Genomic DNA, 25,733 nt, shown 5'->3' on the forward strand with positions numbered 1-25,733 from the left:
CTTCACCATCAGGACTGAGGGACTCCCATCTCAGCAACTCCAGAGCCTTGATGCACTGCGGCCAAACGTGGAGTCCTCCTCGGAGGCCGTCTGCCCTAGGAGGAGCAGAGATCAGGGAGCAGAGATCAGCTGGTTCTTTCAAGTTCATTTACCACGAAAAAAAGAATTTCTTTTAAAAGGAACCTGATTTTGGTTTTGTTTTTTTTTTTGTTGTAATTCCTTGCAGCTTCTCCTCCCAAGGGCATCTTTCACCAATCTGAGCACCTCAACAGCACTTAGCACTTCACTCAAACTCCAGTTTAAGCCAACATTCATCCAGCTCAGTTTCTCTACACTTACTAGGACAGCAAATAAAGCACCTGTGTGCAACATGTCCACACACCCTGGGACACACAAGCCCAGAGCAGCCCATGTTTCCCCACCACTGTGCAAGGCCTGGGTACGCTTTGCCTTTCAGTTCAAAAGTAGTTTTGATGCTTTGAGCCCCATTGCTGTCTCGCCCCGTGACACTGGCCCACGCACTGGTGCTTTCCCCTTTCTCTGGCATATATCAAACCTTGCTCTTCTCATTCAGCAGAAACACCATACCAAAAGCACACACATCTCAGGGTGACAAGAGCTCTCTGAAGTATCCACCAGTGCTTTCTGCATATTTTTCCCCTCAAGCTGCACAGCAATTTCCACTGAGGATAAGTGTTGTCAATTCAATTTCTAATAATGGCATTAAAATGCATGAGCCATTTCTCTGGAGTCAGGGATAATATTTTCAAAGTGCCTGTGTGATACAGGAAGTTAAATCTCGTTTTTCATAAAGTGATAAGGATCCCAGGTCTCCCTGGAAATCATGTCAGATCAGAGCTGGGTGAAGTCTACGCTAAAAAGCATTCTCCATGGGGTCAGTTAGAAAATATTGATTCCCATTTTATTAAAAAAAAAAAAAAGGAACAAATATCTTGAAATTTTTCATCAGCATTAAGATTCAGTTTCAGGCAAAACCAGAGAGACCCAGCCCAGAAGGTCTCTCAGCCCATGGGCAGGAGCCCAGCCCCGGTTTGCGGCATCCCAGATTAGTGTCCTCATCTGGAGGATGGGGGCCGTTTCAGAGATTGGGGGCACATCCCCACAACACCTTCCCACTCTTGTGTTTGGGTAACTGAGCAAAATTTCAGTTGGTTTTGTGTCTTCAGAAATATTAAGATCAATAGACTTAATACTTGGCAAGAGACGTTCAGCCCAAAGCAGTATGGAGAGGCAAGGTTATTTAAGCTGCTAAATTTAATTTGCCTCCCATTTGCTGAAACAGCAAATACCTTCATCCCCCACCACCACAGGGGCAGGATGGGGTGCTTGCAGGCAAAAGAAGGTCCCCTCTCCTCTCCTCTCCCACGCTCCCTCTGAGGGTCTCATAGCAGCACCGCACATTACAGCATTTCTATCAGTGCTCACTCCCGGAGCAGTGGGCAAAGTCTATGGACTGTTACATTTATTAAACACAAACCTTGGAATAAGAAAAATAAGGTACTTAGAAGAGTGTTTGATTTTAAACATAAAAATAAACCAACTGGGCTTGGTACAACCTCTTATGCGTTTGATTAAACCATCCCCTGCTCTGCAGCTGGATCCAGGCCCAAAAAATAACTATGTTTTCTTTTTCAAGTGGCAGTGAGACAATAAATTCAGGACGAGTAACACAGTCTGCAAAGAGAAACAGCCCTTCTCAATACAATTGCTGCTAGCTGTCAAACTACTGTCCAAATCAAACTGTTAGAGGATCGGCTCCATGTGACAAAAAAAGCAGCGCTAATTGCACCCGAGTGCCAGAGAAAACTGTCAAAAAGCTAAAGCAGATGTGAAACAGTGGCTTACTTTCTTTTAAAGCCAGCTTGTGCAGCCACATTGCATGAGAGCCCACGCACACCCGTGTCCCACTGGGAATGCTGCAGGACAACGGGGAAAGGCTGAGGCTTCCAAATCATTGAGGACTTTTCCTGCAATAGCAAGGACTCTGCTGTCCCTTTGATAACGTTACACCTCTTGAGCAAATGGTCTTCTCAGCTGTGCTAGAGCAAGCCCAGTAGCAAGCCTTGCCTGCTTTATGCCAGTGTTGAGCAAGGTTAGACTTGGTCCTGGCCAAGTTCAGGATCTGCAAAGTACAGCAGTGTTTTTAGTTGCCCAGAGACAGCCAAAAAGCAAACACGCCTTGATGCCAAGTAGGTGCAAGACTGGGGTAGGGACACGCTGCTGGGGGAGGACATGGGGAAGAGACATTGGAGGCCTACAGGGATGCCTGTCCCACTCCCAAACACTAACGTCCGCTGCTCGACCCCATAAATAGAGGCGACATGAAGGAATATCAAACTCCACATGCAAACAATTCACGCAAACGTTAGACATGCTGTGCCTCATCTCCAAAAAGCTGCTGAAAGCCAAAGATGAAATGCCACAGAGCAGTTCATTACCTGCCTGCCAGCTCAGTTAGGGGCAATGTGGGGGACACGGTGGAAGGAGCTGCACTAGCCAGCAGAGTCACACGGACTCAAACCAGCCCTTGGGGTGGCCCAGGCACGCTGCCAAGAGCACTGCCAGCTCTCTGCCAGCTATAAAAGGCAGATGAATGCAGGTGAACTCATGTCTCTTTCACCCAAATCTCTCTTAGTTGTAACTGCTCACATTAAAATCACCTTCTTTCAAATGCCAACCTACTCCAAGTATTAGGGCTCCATGAAGCCCTTCCCTGGAGCTGATGGCTGAACGCACTGGTGGCTGCAACAGAGCTGCCCGTGATGCTGAGGGACTCGGTCATGTCACCAAAGCATTTCCCATGTGGCTACAGAGAGCAGCTGGAAGAAATCCACCCACAGGCCTGGAAGGGACTTGCAAGAACACAGAGACAGATCACTCCATGCTTGTAAAATTACAATAAAAGACTTTCAAAATACAAAAATACCCCTGCTGAAACCAATGCCCTTGTTATAGACGCAACCTTCATCCCTTGCTCCAGAAAGCCACAAGGTTAATCCAAAAAGAACAATTGTATTTTTACATCATTAGGTTCATGGGTAATTAGGTTCGTGGGTTACATTTCAGGGGCTCAGCTTGTGTCCGCATTTGCGCTGCTGGTAATTGTTATCTGTTTTCAGTCCCTGGTAACTATGTCTTAAGAGATTCAGTGAAATCCATCAGTGGGCCTCTGGTAAGTGGCTTATGCATTGCTTCATCAAGACAGCTGCCAGGGGATATGCTGATGTATTTCTACATCATTTCATGTATTTTCTAACTCAGCAATGGGGAGCAAAAAACAAGAAAAGGGAGCAGCAGAGACCAGTGCCACACCTTTGTCAGGCTCCCCCCCGGCAGCATCCTAGTGCAGAGGGACAGGCAGTGCTTCCTCCTACAGACAGGCTTTTTTTAGTTAAAATTTGTATTTCTTCAGAAAATATTAATTCATTGAATGCAAGTACATCTGGAAGTATCTCTGCCTTAGCAGAGAGAGGTGCAGGGTGCTGTCGGAGCCCTGCCTGGACCCGTTCCGCTGGGCTGACAAAGAGACCAAGTGCAGCACAGCCTCCTCGTCCTTCCTTTCCGACTGGCACGGCCAGCAGCCCTGTGAGAGCCTCGTCCAGCTCCAACCTCCATCACCCAGCTCTCGGCTCTGCAGCAGCGGCTGCTCCCGCACTGCCCGCTGTGCCCTGGGAGGAGATGGCTGTCCAAGTGCAGGTCCTCCTGACACCTCGTATCACCTGCAGGCTTATTCCTGGGAGCAACTGCAGGGGCGGACGGACACAGAAAGCTGCCAAAGCCTGCCACTAGCATCAGCCCTTCAAAAGCCAAGTTCTGCTCTACTTAAACTGAGGACACTTCAGGGTGAAATAAGAGCAGAGCCCAAATTTTCAGGCTCCCGCTCCAGGTGTGTTGCAGAAGAGGGTGAGGTTTTTCCAAGTCCTTGCTCCAGCCCCTGGAGCAGCAGCAGAGGAGAGGCTCTGCCCCTCAGACACACCTACCTAACTAGCTGTTTAAAACTGGCCCTTATCTACAAGTCAAGCATCTCAGTTTTCCCCACAATCCTTGCACAGGGAGGGGTTTCCAGGATATGGGAGACGGCAGAGGAGACCATCTCTGCAGCACCTTAGCCCACTCCTGGGGCTCTCCAGCCGCAGGGAACATCACCGCCACGCTTCCAGGAATTGTAAAAGCCTGGGCTCAGCAACCAGCCTCACACACCATCCCCTGATCGATCTCATTTGCAAGGCAAAAGCTCTCTGGCAAAACAGCTCGCGCAGTGCCCAAGTGTTGGTGGAGCAGACAGCGTTACTGGCGCTGGCTCCCTTTCCACCCGGCTGCTCCAGCTTAGGCACCGACGTTGCTCAGAGGATGAGCTCATCGCTATTTCAGGTTGGATTTGCACTTGGCAATCTCCCCGGTAACCAAAACAAATTACTCACTGGTTTATAACGGATTTATTGGTTGTTTGTTTCAGTGTCTAGTGAAGTACACAGAGAGCTTCACCACATTATAGCACCAACATAGCCCAGGGTATGAACACAGTGGACGGTATTTACAGCCATTGCTATGGAGATGGGCTGCGTTAGCACTGGAGGTCAGAAGGAAAGCTGACTTCAGGCCTGACCCCAGCGACATGAAGCTGCAAAAAGGAGGTGTGAGGCATGGCCTTCGCTTACGCACGCCACGGGTGCCCCTGCATGGCAGCCTCCTGCCATCCCAGACACCAGATGGGTGTTAGCCTCCTCCAGCACATGAGAGTAACCAGGGAGATGCTGTTAGCAGTCCTCTCCAGCCAGAAATCAAAAAATCTTTCCCTGAAACAGGTATCAGGAAGGTCTGACACTAGCATATCCACTAACACCAGCCATCATCAGCTTCATTGCACATGTCAGGACTATGAGGACATGGCCACTTATAGATCTTCCTGCCTGTTTATGCTCTTGGGCAGGAATTTCCTCCCATTCATCATCACATGCATCAGCACAAAGGGCACTGAGAAGCAGGACTTAACCCCAGGGTACTTGCCTGCTCTGATCTGCAACGTAGAGTGCTGCAAAGAGATCAGCAGTGTCTGTTTTTCTGTCACATCTAGACCTGAGCCAAGATACAGCTCAGAAGTTGCCCAAATCACCTCTTATGTTTAACAAAGGGTTTGGGGTTTTTTTGCTGAACGTGTTTTTTCAAGAAAGAGAAACTCCACCCTGACCAGCTCAATCCAGCAAGCTGAAATGTTGGTCAAGATATGTAATCCGTGGCTAAGGCCCCAGTCCAGCCTTCTGAAATGAAAACAGGCAGGTTGTGTCCCCTACCCACTGCAAGAAACCACCCCACCACAGAGACGGATCCAGAGTCAAAGTTTTCACTTTTGGCTAAAATTCATTATGGTGATAACGGTATAAGAGAGAAGGGAAGATAATGGCGAGAGGTCGACAACATGCTCATGCATCCAACAAAGCAAATCCGGACAGAACTAAACAGCTTTGCATCCCCACTGAGTGCCTTTGTGCCACTGCGGGGTGAACGTGGGCTGCTCCCCCATCCTGCTCTGATGCTGTCACCCAGGCCATTTCCAGAGGCAGCACTGAAATACGTTATACATCAAGTGGCATTTACCTGGCAGGCTGTCCCAGAGGGCAAGCGTGACTGGCTTTCAGTCGGCAGAGCAAGGGTAGAGAGGAAACAGCATTTGCATGTGTTGAGTGAAATATATAGCTCTGTGTATTTTTAAAGTGAGATGAGACCAGAGAGAGATTCTTGCACCCTGGACTACTCATTACTGTCTCTCCTACAGTACAGTCAGAAGCAAGACCACGTCCAGATAACACTTAGAGATCACCAGGGAATATTTAAGTGGAAGCAAATCAGTAGGAGTTACTCAGATCTCTGAACGAGGACCACGCACCCCTCGGCTTCTGGAGGTGCTGCCTGTGTTTGCATTCCCTCAAACCACCGACTGCCCTGCGGTTAATGCTGTACTAAAGAGCAGGACACGGTGCCAGGCCCCCAGGATGCTTTCAGGATCCTACCAGTGCCTCCATGAGCTGTTCATCTGAACAGACGTCAGCGAGAACAACTCATCCAGCCCATCCACTGGATTAGGTAAGTCATGCTAGAAAAATCTCCGTAGCACCCAGCAGCAGCGTGAGCACACACAGCTGTCCCAGGGCGACAAGTCTTCTAGGCTGTGGGCAGTCCTGGGCATGACACACCTATGGGGTGTTTTAAAGAGCTCTTTGCTATGTCAGATCAATGAGGGGCAAACCAAGAGGCACGAAACAAAGTGGAAAAGGCTCAAGAGCCCAAAACTGAGATGATAAGACAGAAGCTGGAAAGGCAGGCAGTGCCTCAGAAGTGACTAATTCCAAACCTTTGCTCCAATGTTTATTATAGAAAAGAGCAGATAAGAAAGGCGGCTCATGGTAACAACTGCCAGGAGCAGCCAGTCCCAAGTTAAACAAATGCCTTGCAAGTAGCCTGCCAAGTCAGAATAGTTCCCACAACTTGGGGCATTTCTTTAGAAGAAAATACATTATTTTCTCCCACCCCAGCATCCTATGAGCAGTGGCACAGCTATATTTAGGGTGGTTTCATAGTTACTCTTAAGGGGATTTTTGGTCAGAGACCACTGGAAGCACATGAAAACCAAATATTCCCAAATGAAGGCATTGGGGAAGAGCTGGGAGCCAATTCCCTGCAGGAAAGCCAACTAGCAACTGCTGTGGGCTGGACCAGCCATGAGTTTAGTGTGATGAACCACTTCTATTCTTCTTAGCAAAGGAAGAAATGCACGTCCAGCACACTGGTTCACAAGACAGTTTTGGAGGATTGAGTGGATTTTTCGCCATCTCTGGCCAAGCAAAACAGTGGAGTGCAATTCTTGCTCTGCCAGAAGCTCTAAGTCCTCTGCTGCTCAGACAGTGGTATAGCACAAGAACCCTCGCATACTGGGGCAGCTGCTTCAGCATTAAAGCTACCTTGAAGCAAAAATAGGTGGATTATAGATCTCTGCACCAACCATCCCTTGGCATATCCAGCACATGCAATTGCTTGTTAACAGTGGTCTCCCAAACCCATCGTTTCAGCTGATAGACACCACTGGAGCCAGCCATCATTTGAGTTGAAGCTCTCCCTGTCTCAAAGCATCATAAAGCATGAAGGTCTGTGATGTCTTGAAGACAAGTGGGAGGATTTTCCAGGAGGGAAAGCTTTTCAATTTTTTTTTTTTAGCTATTTCTCCTGTTCTTCCTCCCCATCTGCATCACAGTAGAGACATCACAACAGACTCATTTCACTGTAGCTCTGCAGTTCAACAAGTAAACTGGCTCTGAAACATTTTAGTCTGAATTATTAAACCTCAAGCCATACCTGTCAGGCAGCCTCCTGTGAGGCAGATTTTATTCTCCTCTTTTCCACTCTGCTCTGGTTTCCCCTTTGCAGGGGTGGAAAGATATTAGAAAGAATGGAGCCGAAAAGCTGCCCTGCAGTGCTTGTTCCCAGCAGCAATAGTTTTTTCTTGTTCTTCATAAGAGGTCTGGGTGACAATGGGTATTCTGCGTTTGATCCCAACAGACCACAAACGCAGCCATGTCACACCACTTCTAATCCCTCACAGTTAATGGCTGTTGACTGCCTACTCACATGCCGAGCAGCCGGCTCTGCTGAGGAGGAGGAAGAAAGATGCATCCCAAATTGCATCAATCACTAGGGTCACCTCAAAGAACAAAAAAAAGATCAGGCACATCTGTAGAATCAGTGGGTCTTCTGAAAACACCAATCTAAAGTCAAGAAGTTTTTAATTTCCTATTTACAAAAATAACGCAATTCTGTAACAGCATCCAAACCAAAATTGTAACCCTGCCTTAAAGTTCCCAGTCAGGCGCACAGCAAAATACCAGCCCTTCCACTCTGGGCTGCAACTCCATCACTGTTGGGAACCCTGTCCTGGCTCTCCAGCCTTTCCCAGGGCACTCTTTAACGCAGCCTTTTTTGAAAGAGGGCTTCCTCAGGTCCCTGCCTGTCCCGTTCCAGTGTGGTTATAACACAGTCCTCGCCCTGCTTTCAAATAGCTCCAAAGCCCTAAATGTCATTTTAGCCCTGTCCTGCCATAGGACACAACCCTGTTTGCTGCCTCTTCAGAGGGAGATGAGCAAGCTGGAGAAGCACAAGAGCATCCATCCATCCGTCTGTCCGTCCATCCCCCAGACAACACCGCGCTCTCTTGCTTTGACAGTGAGGATTTGCTCTGGCAGCATTCTTGGCACCACACACGCCTGAATCGCTAAGAAAGCGTCAAGGGCCAAATCTTGCTTCAGTACACGCTGCAGGGACACGCAGGGAGGGTGAACGCTGCCCCGCCAAGAAGGCTTTTTTGTGGCTTTCCACATAGCAGCTTGGAGCAGAGCAAAGCCTTTGCGGGAAATACTTCGGGCAGCAGAATGAGTCGATCTCTGGTAGGAGATTTTTGGCTACGGGCCTGGGGAGCGTGAGCGTGTGGTACGCACAGCACCTGCATCCCCTGGGACTGAGTGTGAGAAGCTGGGACAAGGCTCGGTTTTCCTGCCACCCTTCCCCTCTCCGCACCCTGCCCATTTTGTGGGGCTCAGCAGCACCCACCCACGGACTCCCTCTCAGCACACAGACCTCATTTTAGCCCAACTTTATGACTGCCTTTAGACACTGCAGGACTACTTCCCTGCACCGAGCAACTCATAATCCTTCTTTAAGGGGCTTTATTCCACCAGTTTACACATTGTTTGAGAGTCCAAGTTTCCACAGTGTTTTTGCCGAGCCTGCAGGCTCCCTGTGGACACAGGCGGAGGGTTAGCAGGGAGAACCGCTCATCACAGACCAGCTCTGATTCATTCCCATAGAAGCCAGCTGGGGTGACGACCCCAGAGCTGGCTCTGGGCTGCCCATCTACAAAAAGCCCCAGTCAAAGCACATCAGGGGGTTGAAACATGCTGGGCTGTGACCTGTCTCTGAACACCAGGGAAGAGCCAGTGTCTTTGCTCCAACACCCATCCAAGTGATTGCAAACGGGGTTTTTACTGGACCCAGGAATAAAAGGACTGAAGCCAGAATATATGGCACAGTCCTTCTAAAGCCATGCTGCAGCAGTGGAAGCATGCATTTATCTAAATAGCATTTAATCCTTTAGAGTCCTGGTGTCTCAGGAGCCATCTGCTTAAAACTCCTCTCCAAATCAGGGTACCTAAGTGAAAGATGACGTCTCTTCCTTCCTCCCACACTCCCTCCACCAAAATCAGACACGAAACAACTGATCTTGGACATTTCTGCTTTGTTACTCACCCTGTCTGCATTTTCCGTAATAGAGAAATGAAAAAATTAGATCCCAAGGAACCAAGCTGAAATATTTTGACTTGCAATGCATTTTTTATCATAAAATCACAGGTCTGGGAAGTTCTATTGTACAGACATTATTTCTGTTACCTTTTCAAGCAAAAGTGATTCCACCTAGCTAAAGTTACAGAATCGCATCTGGAATCTCAGCTTTGCTACCTTGGCACTCCTACATGCAGAGCGCAAGGTGACGATGGCTGGGGACCACAACGGTCAGAGGCAGGCACCGGCTGCATGGCTCAGCCCTCCTCACATCTGCTGGTGACACCTGCATCTCAGTGTGACCCCAGAGGACACCTGGCACCAGCCAGCCAGACCTCAGCCCGTTGCTCTCCAGGAAGCTGCTCTGATTTAGGAGCGTACCCAAAGCCTGAGCAAACTTTGTACATCATGGGTGGTGAGACTTACCTTGCTGCATTTAATGCCACTGGGACTTCAGGTCTAAGCAGCATCACAAAAAGGGAAAGTGCTAAACATAGGCTGGACTGGATCGTCCCAACAGCAAAGATCAGAGGAATTTTCTAAGGTTCCTTAAGGAATTGACACCTAAATCCCCCCAGTGCATCCCCTGGAGGGGGAATAAACTTAAAAGGACATAATTCGCACAGGCTGCTGCTGAGGGGACAGTATTATTCCTGGCTCACGTCATTAGTTTTCTCCACTGAAGCACTGGAAGTTTCAGCTATGTGCTAGCTCCCACCCAGTGCTAAGAGCTGTATGTACTGACAGCGAGTACGTGTTTCCAAGACAGAGGTGGGAAGGTGATGACAGCTGCGGTACCCGAACCGCAACCAGAGGAGTACAGGTTTCCACCAGCATGCACAAAGCACAGAAAGAGCCATGGGACATCCCATAACATGGAACTACCCTCTTTTCACGTAGGTATTACACAAAAGGAAGTAAATTGCTTCTTGAGGGCAAGGGAGGCAGTTACTTAAAGCATTTGTTACGTCCTAGTGCAAGGGGTGTGGACTGTAAGTCATATTCACAGGATACGGGCTTAGATCAGAGGTAAAGCGCATCCTACAGCATCGTTCCCCTATTCAGGGATGCGAACAGGGACCTGACAGGGCTCCCACCAGCTGCTTCATACCATACGTCTGGATTTTCCATTCATGGTACAGTTCGATGGAAAGGCTGCTTCCGAAATAAAGGCCAGCCAAGATGGGCTGGAGAGCATTTATTTTCAAGTGTTTGAGTACCCTGAACGTTGTCTGCTTTTGAACAGCTGCCATTATTTACATCCAGGCAGAGAATTATACCAGCATACATAGAGGCAAGCCATCCTTCACAGCAGAGAATAACTTCTCCTGCTAGAAACACTTCCAGAGCCCAGTCCTGCAGACCTCCCCCAGCCAAAACTCCAAGAGCAATGCAAGTCAGAATCCAGCTGCAAAACCCCAGCCCTGAACTGGCTCCTCAGTAACACAGTCCAAACGCTGAGCAATTAACTTTTTTTTGCACTGAGCTCTTGAGGGGGGTTTTGCGCTTGCGGTGTTAGCTCCGAAACAGCTAACCCACATTTTTCTAGCAGGTATTAGTCAAGAATGAATTTTTATATACTGAGCTCCTTAAGGAGAAATGAAGAACTGGTTTGTATTCAAGAATCCTGTATTTAGGGGAAAATAAAAAAAGGAGGGTGTTTCATTGAAGCAAAGTATGTGAGTGCTTTTATCATTAAAAAAGAAAGTTTAAAATTTAAAGCCATATTTGGCTGCTTGATCAGCTATTTGCTTCGTACATCATGGCTTAAGAATTTAATCAGTTTCCTGTTGGAAGTTTTTTTGTCTTTTTTTAAAAAAAAAAAAACAAAACACTTTTCCTCTCAAAACAAGGTAAAAGACTAATTGGTAGGTGGATTGTTTTAATTATTTTTCCCCCTTTCATGTACTAGAGGTCAGTGATTTAAAAAGCAGCCACATCCATTTCTAAACCACAGACTAGCTCCTGCTTACACAATACAAACTGGACCAGAGTCACTCTGCCTAGTTGCTAAAGAAAAGATTAATTACAGAAACACCTGCCTTGCAAACACATGGGCAAATAGTTTCACTCATGGAAGTGATTCCACAAATCTGGATAGATACAGGGGTGCAGTATTTGTATGAAGATAAAGGTGTTTGCATTCACATGGGGACAGCTGCAAGCGTGGCACATCAGAAACTCTGCAACTGCCTGATATTTCATAATATAGAAAGAAAGAGGAAGACGTGATAATTATTAGGTAAAAGCTTGCATTTCCATATTCCCCAATTCCGTTACTGCCAGCCTGCTCCCACATTTCAGAGGGTATCAGTCCTCACTTTCCCAGAGCATCACATCACCTGAAGCCCACGAAACAGCCACTGCTTTAGCTATTTCCTCCCCAGCTGTCATTAAAAGCTTCAAACAGGCACATCTGATCACCTGCCTAGGCAAACGCACAGCTGACAGCTCTGTACCACTGCAAACCCTCCCTAAACACCCACTCAGCTGGGAAGCAAAGAGAAAAAGCTCTAGTTATACCCCAGTGGCTGCCTGTACTTTCAAAGCCACCACCTTCCAGGAGGGAATACGTGTATCAGAAAAAGAGGATGCAAGAGAAATCAGAAGCAAGAATTTAGATCAATCCCACCCCCAAAACACCGCATAAACAGAGGCAGTTTGAGGTGAACTCAGTGATCCATGAAGAAACTGCTTGCTAGAAAGACTGTTTTACAATTACATTACACACCCACAGACTCCGTGTTTCCCCCCGCCCTGCTCTCAAACCCTTCCCCAGCAGAACAGTCACAAGGCAGAGAAAAGACCCAGCGCAAGCCCTGAAATCCGAAGATCCACAAAGCACGGGATGCTGAAAGGCTCCCTGCCCTGCTCAGCGAGATGATGCTCGAGAGGGAGAGACAGAGGCATGTGCTTACTGGCTGCCGGAGAGCCTGGGAGCTGCTGCGAGGCGGCTGCTGCCTGGAGGAGGGAAGGGAGGGACCGAACTCAGCGTGCGGCCGTGGGATGGACGTGGGAACCGCTTCGGTCCAGGGCTGTGCCTCCAGCCTCGCCGAGGCAACGCGGCTGGGCTGGGGTGTCCAGCTGGCGGGACAGCGGCTGCTTTGCCACTTATAGCAGGGAGACGCGTTGGAAAAAAAACATCAGTCCAGCCAATAGCACCGATCCTGCCTGGGGAGCAGCTGGAGGGGGAGGACAGCCTGCTCCTCCCAGGGCCTTTGCACGGTCCATGGGGGGAAAACCCAACCAGCAACGGCACTTTGCCAGCATAGCCGTTCCCCTGCTTGCCCACAACAGAAAAGCACTGTTACTGGGACCCACGGGACTCACTGGGCTGAGCAGAGCCCTGCTACCCCCACAGTACCAGGAGTCACACTCCCAGACTGTTTCACACAAGGAAAACGCGACACAAAAAACTTATTTTGTGGGTGGATTTGTCGCCAGCCTCCCACCCTGTCCAAGCTACCTTCCCTCAAAGCTAAAGCTTTTCCTGGCAACTCTGTTACAATGTGTGTCACCTTCAGGTTCATAGACTGTTTCCAGGACAGAAAACAAACAGATGGGATGCGTTTCAAGTCAGCAGCCTGCAGGGAGGGAAGGAACCCAGCTGAAGAGAGCACAGCAAAAATGATGCTGAGAGAGGAGTATTTTCTTCAAAGCAGACATGAGAAAAAGTACTATCAGGTAGCAAGTCATTCCTATTTTTAAACAAATCTGCCTGTTTGTGCACCACACCAGACAAATCTGACAACATTCACATCTGTTTTCTTTTCCCCCTCCTTTTTCCATCCCTTATCCCTTTTTTTTCCTGCTCTTATGTCTTCCAAGTTTGTCCTACTTTCTTCCATGCTTCTGTTATTAGATATGTGGTCCAGCAAGTAAATTAGTTTGTTTTTTTTAACAGGAGGCGCTTGGGTTAGAGCTCTCATACTACAAACAGGCTTTTGTGGTGCCTTGGAGAGCCACAGAGCTTCTGACTAATGGCAGGAGAGGCTGGGCATTGAGGTGGGTATGCTGGATACAGCACTGGTATCCCTGGAAAGCAAATCATCACACTTGGGCCAAGGAATTTCTGTTTGATCAGTAAAACAAAACAAACATTGAGTAAAATCAAACACACTTTCTTTACAAAAGCATTTGTATTTCTGTGTGTCTCTATTCTTTCAACAGGTAAGTCCCACAGATTCTTCGAACACCTCATCATCCATATTAACAACGTTCCTAGCAGGGACAAGAGCAGTGGGTTGCCCTGAGGTTCAAGGCTCAGACTGTCACCACTTGCCAAGAGCAACTTCAGGCATGCATAAAGTACAGATGTGAAACACCCACATTATTTATCATTATGGATAGAAGTTTACATTTGATTTTCAAAGGAATCCAAATACCCATTTCTAGCTGGTTTTTCCAACAGCTCTCCCAACAAGCATAACAGTTAGTCACCATCAGCAAGAGCTTTTCTCTAGTGGCTGTCTGTAACCAACCATCAGACCAACAAGAACATTAGCCAAAGCCCCCTGTCCCCGAGGTATGATGTTGCTTACATGATTGCAGGTGCAGAGCTCTGGGACTCATGAGAAATCAGAGACTAAGATCCCTCAAGGATGGGACATTCAGACAGAACATTCCCAAATAGATAAATCAAGCCAGGAGCTCCAGGAGAAAACAGAGTTGTAGAGTGTGGGGATATAAAGACAAACTAGGTGTTCCATAGCTGTAGGAAAATGTCACCGGGGCAAGTTACTCTGCAGCCACCTCCTGCAGGGTTTCTTCCTTCAAAGGAAGGAGCCTTACTGCTTCTGGCCATAAGCAGAAGTAGGAGGACACGAGAGTAGCAAGGGCCCTGCTCCAGGAGCACCTGTACCAGAGGAGCTTAGTCAATGCCCCTTCACCAGAGACCCATCATTGCCTGTACATTCTGGAGAAGCACAAGCGCACTAGCAAGCAAACAAGCCTCACAACAGGTACCTGCAGCCCACCAGCAGCATAACAAGCATCCCATATCTGCAGGGAGCATCATCAGGCTCCTATCCGGATCCTCTGCCTCTTATTTAAAATATTAGACGCCTTCCACATACAACGCAAACTGCCAAATCCCAAACACCAGCTACCATCAAAAACAACCCTAAGGCAGTATGTCTGTCAGCCTAATAGAGTAGCAGCTAAATAACAAATTGATGTATTTAACGTGCCTCTCTCTGATTGCAGCAGAGCAAATTGTTATTTGAGTAACTCATCACTCTCGTTGGATTACAGCTCAAGGCCTGATCCTACACTTGCTGCATCCTCCAGATCCCCTTTGGCTTCCCCAGCCGGCCCCATTGGCACAATGTCATGTCCAGAAAAACGCAGCAGAATAAAGGTCTGCAAAGGCACGTGGCACAGAACAACCACACTGCCCCACCTTCAAAATTGCTGCTCCTGACAGCGAGTGAGCGTTTGCAGGATCAGACCTTAAATTTGCAGACTTAAAATGACCAATATACCTGACAGAGAAGAATTTAAGCACTCTTAACCTCGCACATATCACAACAGCAGCTTTATTCTGTTTGGAAAAGAAGATGATTTAGAGAGCAAGGACAGCACGCAACTAGAGTCCAGGAAAAGGCACTCAGGCGTTGCCATATTACAGATACAATATAGCGCTATAAAAATCTCTGCCAAAGCATTGGATTAAACAAGAATAAACTGCAAGAATGACACAACTCATTTCAAAGGATTGAGACAACTCTGAGTCAACCCCATGCTATCACCATTGCTTGCTAAGGATTATAATCAGTTACCGTGCACATTGATTTTGGCAAACACAATAAATTAAAAAAAAAAAAAAAAGGACTCCAATATATCCTTGACTAGTAATCCAAACAAAATGAACTATGAGCAGAAGCACTTAAAACCGAGTCGGCTGAATTACTCACTCAAAACTAACTGCTAGGAAACTTTATTTGGAAATGGCGGAGCTCGTAGAGCCGTGCAGGGAGGCTGCTCTACAGCCAAGCGCTCTGCAAGAAACCCCACGGAGCAGGACGCTACCCCAAAGCAAAGAGCTCACCTCAGAGCATGGGCTTGTCCACAACAGTGGAGAGAGATGTGTTCTGCATCATCCTTTGGGTCTCCATGCTGTTTTCATTAAATCGTTCTGCTGCCAGAGAGGGGAGGAAAGTCTTCCACACAATGGGGCCCGTTCTTGCAAGTTGATGCTCTGTGAAAGGAAGCCATATACATTTTGGGGTAAATCCACACAGAATGATGTTCACACACCCCTCGGGTGGGTTTGTCTGTCCTCCTGGTTTCCACACGTCAGGCTGAGACCGGGGGGGACATACCTCACACATGGCATCCCAAGGCCAGGGCTAACAGTGGTACCAAGCACCTCATGTGAGGGGAGAGGGCTGCCCCACTCACCTGTCCTCTGTGGGACACCATGGCCACATAGAGCCCCAGCAACTCTCCATGCCAACAGGGATAACCTTCCCACACAGGCCCTTCAGAGCCCTCCCACCCTCTTCTCCCAGCATGCAGAGCTGGGACCTCAGCCCTTCCCCTCAGCTGCCCCCAATCCCTTCCTCAGCTCCAGGTGGGGGCAATTACCACTCCCCCTCGTTAACCCTCTCCAGACAGACCTCCTTTCTTACAAGCAACATCGCCCTGTGTCCAAAACAGCCAGGAAGGGTTCTTTTTTCCTTCCAGCATTGCAGCCTGAGGGATGCAGCCATTTTGGGGACAAGGCACCATCACAAACTCTCACCTCCCCATCCACACCAGCTCCCCAAGGTCACTGCCCCCTTATTTGCCTAACTGACAGACTTTGTCTGTACAAACACAACCACCTCCTCCCACCAGCCTCTGAGAGTGGGAAACCTTCACAGAGGAGGCAGCCACCTGTGCTGGGTGCTCCCATGCTGCTTCTGCACCATCTATTGACTGTCCGTGACTCCATGTGGAAGCCAGAGTCATGCCCTGGTTTGGGCTCGTCGTTTTCCCACTGGCATATAAAGCACCCATAGTGATGGCTCACCCCTCAAGCCATCCTCTGCCTTCTCCAAAGGCTGGTTTTAGCCCCAGATGCACAGAGGGAGACACAGTGCCCTGCAGTGAGGTGTTTCAAGAGCTCCGAGAGAAAAGGAGGGGTGGGGGAAGAAAAGAAAAACAGGGAAAGAGATACAGCAGTCTCCAACCCTCTGAACCACCCCAACATTTTGTTGCCATGGGGAATAACTTGTGGCCAAGCTGAACCCCTGCCCTGCAGGCAGCTGGGGCTCACCTGCAACTGGCTAATTACCTCGCAGGCTATTAGCAAAAAGTCTCCAGGCAGGGGAAGTAATGGAAAAGCTGAAACATTTCGGAGTCATTCCTCTCAGGGAGTAAGTAAGGGTGGGGCTGGGGGGGGTTATAATGGTGTGGTTAAAACAGCAGTGATGTACATCCTTTTTCCACGGTATTTAAACACATAACGTGCTGCTTTCTAACTTGATGAGAATGAGAGCATTGCAACCACGTACCACAGGGGTGCTGCGGGGAGCAGCCAGGCTGCTGAATGCACCCCTGCAACAACCAGGCGTCAGTCAGCTCCCTGGCTTCGCACCCGCTGTAATTCTTCCTATCTGGAAGTCTGGAAATCTTATACATGCATGGGAGTGAGGGGTTAAATTGCCGCTGCGGGGTATCAACGGATTCATCTTCATCAGTGGCTGTGCAAACCAGCAAAGGACAAAGTAGGAAGTTCTGAATTTAGTGGGCAAAACAGTAAGACACAAAAAAATAGGTTGTGGTTATATGGGGTGACATGCATAAAACTACTCAGCTTCCCACTATTTAGTGTCAAAATATGTCTGCAGCATAGCCCTACACCACCGTCAGCAAACCTGGATCAACGGATCAAAAGAGATTTTCAAAAACTGGGCAATCACCTGCTGAAAGACCACTATCAAACAAGCCTGTGAGTAGTTACAGTGACCGCATTATTCAAGGCATCACCACTACGCAGATTTTCCTGAGTGACACCAGAATCTGCACGTTCAGAGGGGATCTAGCTAGAGATTGTTCCCACCTTTAAAAAGCAGCTGCAGGGATGGCTCAGCTATCGGATTAAGAGGAGCAGCCGTGTCAGCCCGCTCGGCGTCCTTTGGCTGAAGCCAAAATGCTTCTCCCAGTACAAGTTGCTCCTCTCGTGCATGGAAAATTACAAAGGTGACTCCCATTTATAAAAGATGATGTACCAGGGCCCCGCAAAAATGGACCCATCTGTTGACTCTCTGGCCCCAGCAAGGCTGCATTTTGAAAAGGCAACTGAAATGAAGGTTTCCAGCCGTCTTTCCAGCAACAATATAAGTTTTCAAGGAATGCTGGCAGCGGTCACAGCTATTTATCTGCAGCCCGCAGGGGGCTATTCAAACACGGCAGGTTTTCTGCCAAGGGTAGGGCTTGAGGTTTTCTGCTCCACGGTCATTTGAACCTCAGCATTTCCGTCCACATTCATGCGCTGGGTCCCAGTGTCATTTCTGCTGCCTGCGGGATCACAGGCAGGGATGTGGGAGCAGCAGGAGCCATGGGCATCGCTCCACCTGGGCACGCACCCGTGGGACATGGTAGCCCTGTGAGCAGGCACACCTCTGCATCCCCACACGCCAGCCTCGTCTGGTCCCATGGTTTCAGTAAACCCTGTCTCACCCTGAGCAGAGCCCACAAACTGAAGCACGGGGAATAGTCTGGACAAACAAATAACTCTGCTCCTGTGGAACTACTGCTATGACTCAAATTTTTCAGCCACTGTCTGCTGAAGTCAAGTAAGTTTCCATTGACTTCAACAACTGCTGGGTCACAATTTGCTTAAGTGTTTCCAGACTTTGGCCCTTCCAGCAAACACCTTGGCCAGCGGTTAAACAATAACTGAAATCCATCAAATATTTGAGTATTTTCATAAGCAAAACAGATAAAGTTTGAGACAAGGTTTGGTCCTTGGTCTTTATCTGTTGGTCAGCTTGGTCATTATCAGTTACTGGGTGGATACATATCCGGAGAGATTTACCAAACAAAGGATACTAATAGCAATGAGGTAAGGCGATAGTAATATAATGGAAGGTTTTACTTTCAACAGAGCAAAGTGATTTGTGATGGTATATGTTACAGACACCTAAAACATGTTTATCTTTACCTTACTATACATAATTACCCTAACAGTGGTATTTTTTTGGTGTCAGGCTCACCAGGAGTTTCGTTCCAGATTTGAAAGATGACTTCCAGGCATTGACTGAAATTAGGCCCCTTTAATAATTTTAGCTTTAGATTTTCATCTCGGAAAAAAAATAATTCGAGGTACCCACAGGCTAACATAAGTATGATAAGTATTTTAATAGCAGAAGAGGCTTTCAAAGCATGAAAAATATCATTTTGCTTGAGTCTCCAGCTAAAATCAGATCGATTAGAAAGCTGAGGACCACGAAGAAACACACACAACTGGATTAGATAATTGCAATGACCATGGAAGTGATAGAGGCAGCATGGGCTGGGACTTACAGCATTAGCCTACAGCTCAAGGGACCAAAATTAAATTCCTCATCCTGGTACAAACTTCTTGCCTGACTTTGGCTGAGTGACGTTAACATCGGTCCCTCAGGCACTACCTGCCTGGCTCCAGGGCTGCTGGCTATGCTATGGACACACTCCAGACAGGAGCATTTGTACTCAGTGCCTGCAGCCCCTTGCTTAGCTGGTTTGCCGCTGCCTTTGCCCCTCTCTACATCGCCAGGCTGGAGGGGTTCACTTTGTCTCACTGTGCCTCGGGTTCCCATGTGTACAAAAAGACATAATAGCAATTTTTGCTTCCCACATGTTTCCTAGGGAGGTGTGTTATCAAAGACTGTGAGTTACTTGGCTTCTGTTTAAAATGCAAGCTTTGCAATGACAACAGACAGGTACAAAGAGGAAGAGCTGTCAGAGATAAAAGCACCCTGTGGAGAAGATTCAGGTTCAAAAAGCAGGGCTGGAGACATGGCATCACTGCAAGGGACTCCCACAAACTTCCTTTGCTGCCACAGCCTCTTCCAGTCCGCTCCGACGTGGGATGGGACGCAAGAGTCTCACCCCAGCCCCCTCCACTGCCTGCTGTCAGTGTGTCCCCCTCTCTCTGAATGCAAGGACTCGAGCTGAGGAGTCTTAATAGATGTTATGCTGGCTCTTCCCATAGTGATTTTGTGCGACTCGCAATTAATGCCACTGAAAGTCTTTATTAGTAAGGTAGTGAATGGCAGCTGAAGCTATGCTTAAATTTGGTGTGCTCCAAGGCACCGACCTAAGCTACCCACATGGTGCCCATGGCTACACCAGGGGCAAAGTGGAGAAAGAAGCTGCTTGTCCGAGGACACGGATGTGATCTGTCCCAGGGGCTGGAGCTGAACTCCAGCCCAGCTCGACAGACCCAAGTGCCTCTGGCTAAATCAGAGTCAAGACTTTTTCTTCTATATAAATGCGCTGGGAATCATACTTACTCCTCAGGCCTACTCTGATGCTAACACAGAGCAGGCAGGTCACACCTTTCTGCCTTTTCTGCTTCTTCCTTGTGTCCAACAGCACTGCCTATATGAGCATTTCTACTTTCTCTGTCAGATCAATTTTCCCCTTGCTAAAAAATCTTGTATTAAATTCACAAGGCTATTTACGGAAGGCTTAGTCACAAATAAGGGTTTTTTTTTTATTCCCTCTACCAAACAATTTTTTTATTCCTTATGTCAAACAAATCAAGTAAACAGTATCTCCTTAAACTATACGCTTCATGTTAGAGTCATAGTTAGGCAAAAACTAAATCTGTGTGTGCTTTTCAAAGGTTTTGTTTCACAAACAACAAAAAAAGGAATAGCCATGGGAAAATTACAAACTGTTTGGCACTAAGGAAATTATGAATGCAATTTCCTGAGCTCAGTGTGCTGAAGGAGCTGCAGTAAATAGCTGTCAGGCAGCTTTCTCTACAAAAAGATTTTAGACATGATACCCAGCTCTGAAGGAGATTTGTCTGCACTGGACTTTTGCTCTCCTTTGAGTTCAGATGGGATTTTCAAACTGATTCAGTTCAGCTCACAAAGGGAGCATGGGTGTGTCGTCTTTGGTTTAAACCAAGTTTTCTGGGAATCATCTCTTACGCAAAAATGAGAGTGCTCACTTCTTTGCTGAATTCTGCTGAAGAAAAGCAATTTAAAGATGGTTTGAAGTCAAAGCTGAAAGAGACCCAGGAGAAAGATCTCAGATATACGCATGGATATAGAAGCTGTCTTCCTGACACTTTCAAACTGAAATAAATACCTTCAGTAAAAACTGATTGCGAATTTTTTTCCCCTCAGCAGCTCAAGCGAGGGTTGGGAGCAGAAGAAGGAACTGAACCAGCAGCAGGGAAAAATATTTGACATTAAAGACTCTGGATCTGAGGAAGAACGTGAGAGTTATGCAGAGGCTGTTTAGATTTTGATGAACGAGCCTCTCTGAGGAGAGCAACACACTGCAGCGAGGGGTAGCAGAGCCGTCCCCCAAGAGGAAAAGGGCTCTGGGTGCTGTGCGTTTGCCTCCCACCTCCCTCACACACACCTGAGCTGGTCAGTGAAAAACGCTGCTAGACTGACTTTTGGGGGCTCATCCTCATGTCCCCCTTCCCAGAGCTGCTGGCTGGGGTGCAGGTGCTGGGTGGGTGCAGTGGGTGCTGCTGTGATGTGGCACCACAGCCAGAACCAGCTCCCGCTGCCGAAACAAGTCGGCCGGTGCCCCAGGTGCTGCCAGACTGGCCCCACTGCCCCGGAGAAGTGCAGCAGCAATGTCCCTGGCTCCCTTCTGAGAGGTTTCTGCCCCTCTAGCAGCCCTGCGAGTGTCCTTGGCAACTCAGAGCCACAAACATCAAGTGGTAGGAGCCAAGAGGGACCGGCCAAACACGAAACCTGGTAACTGGGCTGTAAATATTTACACGCTGCGCCTCGGCTTTGCTCATTCTGCTGCATCAGGAGCACGGCCAGCCCCAGAAGTCCAGGTATTAACTGTTCTGCTTGTTGTGGTCCAGGACTTTCAGCCGGACCATAATCCCCACTGTCTCAGGGTCCTGAGTCAGATCCACTCCAGGTGAGGCAAACAGATGCTCCTCTTCCCAGCCCGAGGTGCCAATGCATCCTGCTCTGATTTTGGTGTACCTGCAGCGTTCGATTCGCCCCCCACTCCCCAGATCAGCAGAGCTTTGCAGCCCAGCCAGCTCCGTGCTGCTGCGAACACAACTGCTCCAATGCCATCTGGGCACGACTGCCTGACCCCCAGCTGGGCTCCCCCCTCCTTGGGGCAATGAAATTTAGTCTTGCGAGCATTGCTGTGGCCTGGTGCTGGCTATGGAATTTCAAAATAAATATCTGTAAAGCCAGGAAGATCCATTTTTGTTCCAGGGAATTTTTTACTCAACCCCTACACCCTTGTCACGAGTGCCATCAGTCTATTGTCAGCTCTGTCATCAGAGCACAGACAGATTCCAGCTGAAGTAACAAGTCGCTGATGGGAGCTGAGTTTAGGCGTGTAACTGTGCCAAACGGCGCTGGCTTCGCTTTAGCAGGACAATAGCATTCAGCCCTTTAAAGGCATCTGACCCAGAGCTAAGGCATTTTATCGACAGTGACTATCTCAGCAACAAAGCTCCAGCTGGTGAACCATCCCATGCAGAGCAGCAACGAAGTCACGAGGGAAATTTATTTGCCTTTTGTAACAATTTGGGCGTTCTCATGTGAGCAGCAGACACAGCTGTGAAGTCCCAAGGCAGAAAACATAACCCAGACATACCTTGTGCATTTGCAGTGTTGTGTCACTTGACCTGCCTCATCAGAGAAATCCTTGATTTTGCACCTTGAAAAATAGACACCAATGCAAACAGTGACCTCAGACCATGCAACCAGACATAATTGAGCTAAATAGCTTTAGGATGTTCGTGTCTATTCCAAAGCTAAAAAATATGGCAGAGTATCTGGTGAAGGGAAGAAGTTTGTATTAGATCTGGCCCTTCTGTCACCGAGATCCAGAGGCATTTCCAATTCTCTCTTATTACAGTTCTCAAAAGAATTCACACAACGGATCCAAAAGCACCAGTGATTAATATTAACTGCCTGGGAAAAGGGAAAAGCAAGCAACGCTGCATCTGTTGTTCCCCTTCCTCTTGTACCTCTGGGAGTTTGAGGAGTGAGCCGTAACACAGAAGAGCAGATTTAGCCTTCCATCATCCAAGGGTGCAGAGGAGATACTTCAAGGCACTGCAGAGAATGTGGGTATGTGGGAGACATACTTCCCTTAGGTGTCTTTAGGGTGATGCCCATGCAGAAAAGGTGCATTTTGGTACAGGCCAGTGCCACAGGAGGGGCGAGAGAGATGCTATGGATGGGATGCAGGTGCAGAACATGCCTATTGTGGCCCCCCTCTGATTTTCTGTGATTAACCCATCCTAAATCAGGCAAAGGGGCTGCAGCTGGCATGGGAGAGAGGAGGAGGTCAGTGGGTTGCAGGACATTTACTGCTAACAACACTGCTGTGTTTGGAGAATGAACAGAGCAGGAGCTAGTTGTGGGCTGTGGACAGCAGGCCACAGATACAGGGAGGAGGCAGAGGGGGAAGATGTCCCTGGCAGAAGGATCAGGCAGAATTCAGGATACAGTCCCTTTCAAATGAAAACGGCTCAGAGGTAGCTGCCGGGTACCTGCAGCTCTTGGCTGTAGTTTAGTATTTCTTATAGGAGGAGAAAGGGCAAGGGGAAATATTTCTGCTGCTGTCTCAAGCCTAGGCACACTTACATCGCAAAATGCTTTGATGCCAGTTGGTATTTTCCTATTCACAAAGCATCCTTTGCACCATAGTCCCTTCCCAGCTCAGCACCCATGTGGGTAGGTGAGAATAACTAACCTTGCTGCTGCGGGTAGAAGAGCTGACATGCTGCATAGAGCTGACAGCTTTAATTTATACACTTTTTATCTTTGTCCGCATTCCTGCGAGCTTATGCGTGCGGGAAGGGAAGCAATGTTCACACATATCCTTAAAAGCAGCTATGACCACACTATTCTGCGAAACACACGGGGTTAGGAGATTGCAACCATATATGGACTCCTTGGGGCTGGAGCATCGCTGGCACCCCTCAGAGGAGGACAGCTGGTGGAATTTCCTATGAAAGGCCAGTTAATAAAGACCAAATCCTTTTGTATATACACATGTCTAAATACTGGACAACAAATTCAAGGCTCTGCTACCCCGGAGTCCTGAACCTTAGAGAGTCTCCTGCAGTCATTAAGGGATCTTGTAGCCTCTGACCAAGGCTCTAAGTGCCCAGCACGGACTGTAAGGGCTGAAGTAAGGAAAAGCACCAAGATGGGCTGTGCAAGGGCTGCATGTCCCAAAGCAACATGTTCCAGAGCCCCTGGTTCCCAAACTCCACTCTGAGAGCAGACCTTTGCACACCCTTGGTACCATCCTGCAACACCAAGTGGTGACAGGCTGGAATTATGCTTTCCCTGGCTTTGGGGTCCCCAGTCACAGCCTCACCCCTGACACCTCTGCAGCAGCCAACCCACCAAGACTTTGCCTTGCTTCTTACCAGGCTTGTCCAAGGACCAAGGGAGCCTTCGGGGACATCAGACCCACTGCATTGCTGTGCTGCTCTACTGCCGTGGTAGAGAGATCAGGGTACTGGGAGCCAGACTGTCCCCAGTGCTGCTTCTGCAGCAAGTGCAAAGCAGCCTCTGATGGTAACATGGTTGAAGGCATCAGGTGAGTTGTAAATGCCTTTATATTAAGTGACACCCACATCACTCCCAGCTCAGCAGAGAGTAGAGGAGATGGAAAGCAGCAGGCACAGGCAGTGTTTGCCCTGGGCAGTGTTGCTACGCTTGGACTGGACACAGAGAGTACACAAATACTCCCACGGCCTCTGGGTTCTCTCATTGGCTTGGCAGATTTTGTTATGATTGTCAGCAAGGACACCATTTCTTCATTTCCCCTCCCCTTGCCTCATCTTCCAATTATTCTCCAATCACAGACACATGTGGCCAAAAGATTTTTTGCTATTTAGTATTATAAGAATATATTTAGGCCCACTGGCATCTGAGAGGCACTTCCACCCACACCTCTCTTATCTTGCCAAGCTATTTCCTCCAGAATACTCCCCACATCTGGTGACAGACACTGTTTTGGGGCTGTGAGGAGCAGGAGCCAAGCATAGAAAAGTTCTCTTGCAAACAGCCGTCATGACCACAAATTGGCTGCAGGGGACAGCAACTTCTAGTGCTAAGAGTTGTTTAAAGCCCAGGTGATGTCCTACCTGTGAGAGCTGGGGAGCCTGGAGAAGCACCACAGAGGAAGGTGTCCTTGCAGGCTCGATGCTGTGTGTGGGGTTTGAACCAGCTCTAATACTTGTCAGCAGCTCTAGCAAGGGCTGCATCTCATCTCTGAGGGGCTCAAATCGATCCTGCAACCAGCTTGTGACCACTAGCATTAAACTCCTGATTCTAGAAGCCTAACGGGGGGGAAAAATTGTCCACAAGCAGCTGGCCTTAAAGAGGAAAGCAAGATGCAGGGTAGCACAAGGTCACCTCACCCGCCTCCACACTCCTGGGTGTTGATGCCTACCCACAGGTACCCCACTGAAACAGCTAGATCCAGGCTGTGTCAGCAAAATCCTCCCTTTTCTTCAGTGCAAAGGCAGCAACGAGGCCATCACTAAGCCAAGCACCTCCTTTGAGAAGGTGGTGGCTTCCGCAGAGGGGCTCAGGGTGTAAAAGCAGTCGGTGTGGCAATCTGTTGCAGTCTCCTTTCTGCAGATAAAAGACTCGAGCTGGATGGTGTATAAGGCACGGCGAACATGGCAGGGGATGGAGAAGGTCTCTGGAGCAGGGCTGGGCTGGCAGCCTCTGCACTGCCTGGACCTGCGTGGACAGGGTGGTGATGGACAACTAGTGTCCTTTCCAATATTGCCATCTAGAGGACCCGGCAAGGACAAGAGATCCTTGCCGGCCACGATGAGCTAAAGAAGAAGAATCAAAAGCTTGCTTTTTTTAAATTTTACCTCGCATAAATGCTTCCCCAGCATGACATGGTGATGGGGAACCAAGTGCACAGGACTGTCCATGCCTTGGCTGTGAAAATACAGGATTGCTGTAAAATCCACCTCATCCTTCTTCCAGTGTCTCTGAACAGCACCTATCCAAAATTATTTTGCATGGCTAAAACCGTATCCCAGTTCATGGCACAGCGAGCCCGTCCCAGAGAATGCCTGCCTGCAGCCGCAGGTGTTGGGGAGGGTGGATGCACACCCGGCTATGTTTTGGGCACCGCAGATAGCCCTCACCAATGGTGAGCCTGAGGGCCTGAATCATACCGTATTTCAACAAAATTCATTCGTA

General features: G+C 48.4%; 1 protein-coding gene across 1 annotated transcript in view; it reads right to left on the reverse strand.

The window, feature by feature from the left end:
* FHL1 (four and a half LIM domains 1) overlaps positions 1-12,429 on the reverse strand; it is a 32,423-nt gene extending 19,994 nt beyond the window's left edge. Inside the window, exon 1 of the mRNA XM_068411704.1 lies at positions 12,264-12,429. The gene's annotated coding sequence lies outside the window, so the exon portion shown is untranslated. The remainder of the gene's footprint in view (positions 1-12,263) is intronic.
* Positions 12,430-25,733: the final 13,304 nt, after the last annotated feature.

Source organism: Nyctibius grandis, chromosome 13 (genome assembly GCF_013368605.1).
Source record: "Nyctibius grandis isolate bNycGra1 chromosome 13, bNycGra1.pri, whole genome shotgun sequence".
NCBI lineage: Eukaryota > Metazoa > Chordata > Aves > Nyctibiiformes > Nyctibiidae > Nyctibius > Nyctibius grandis.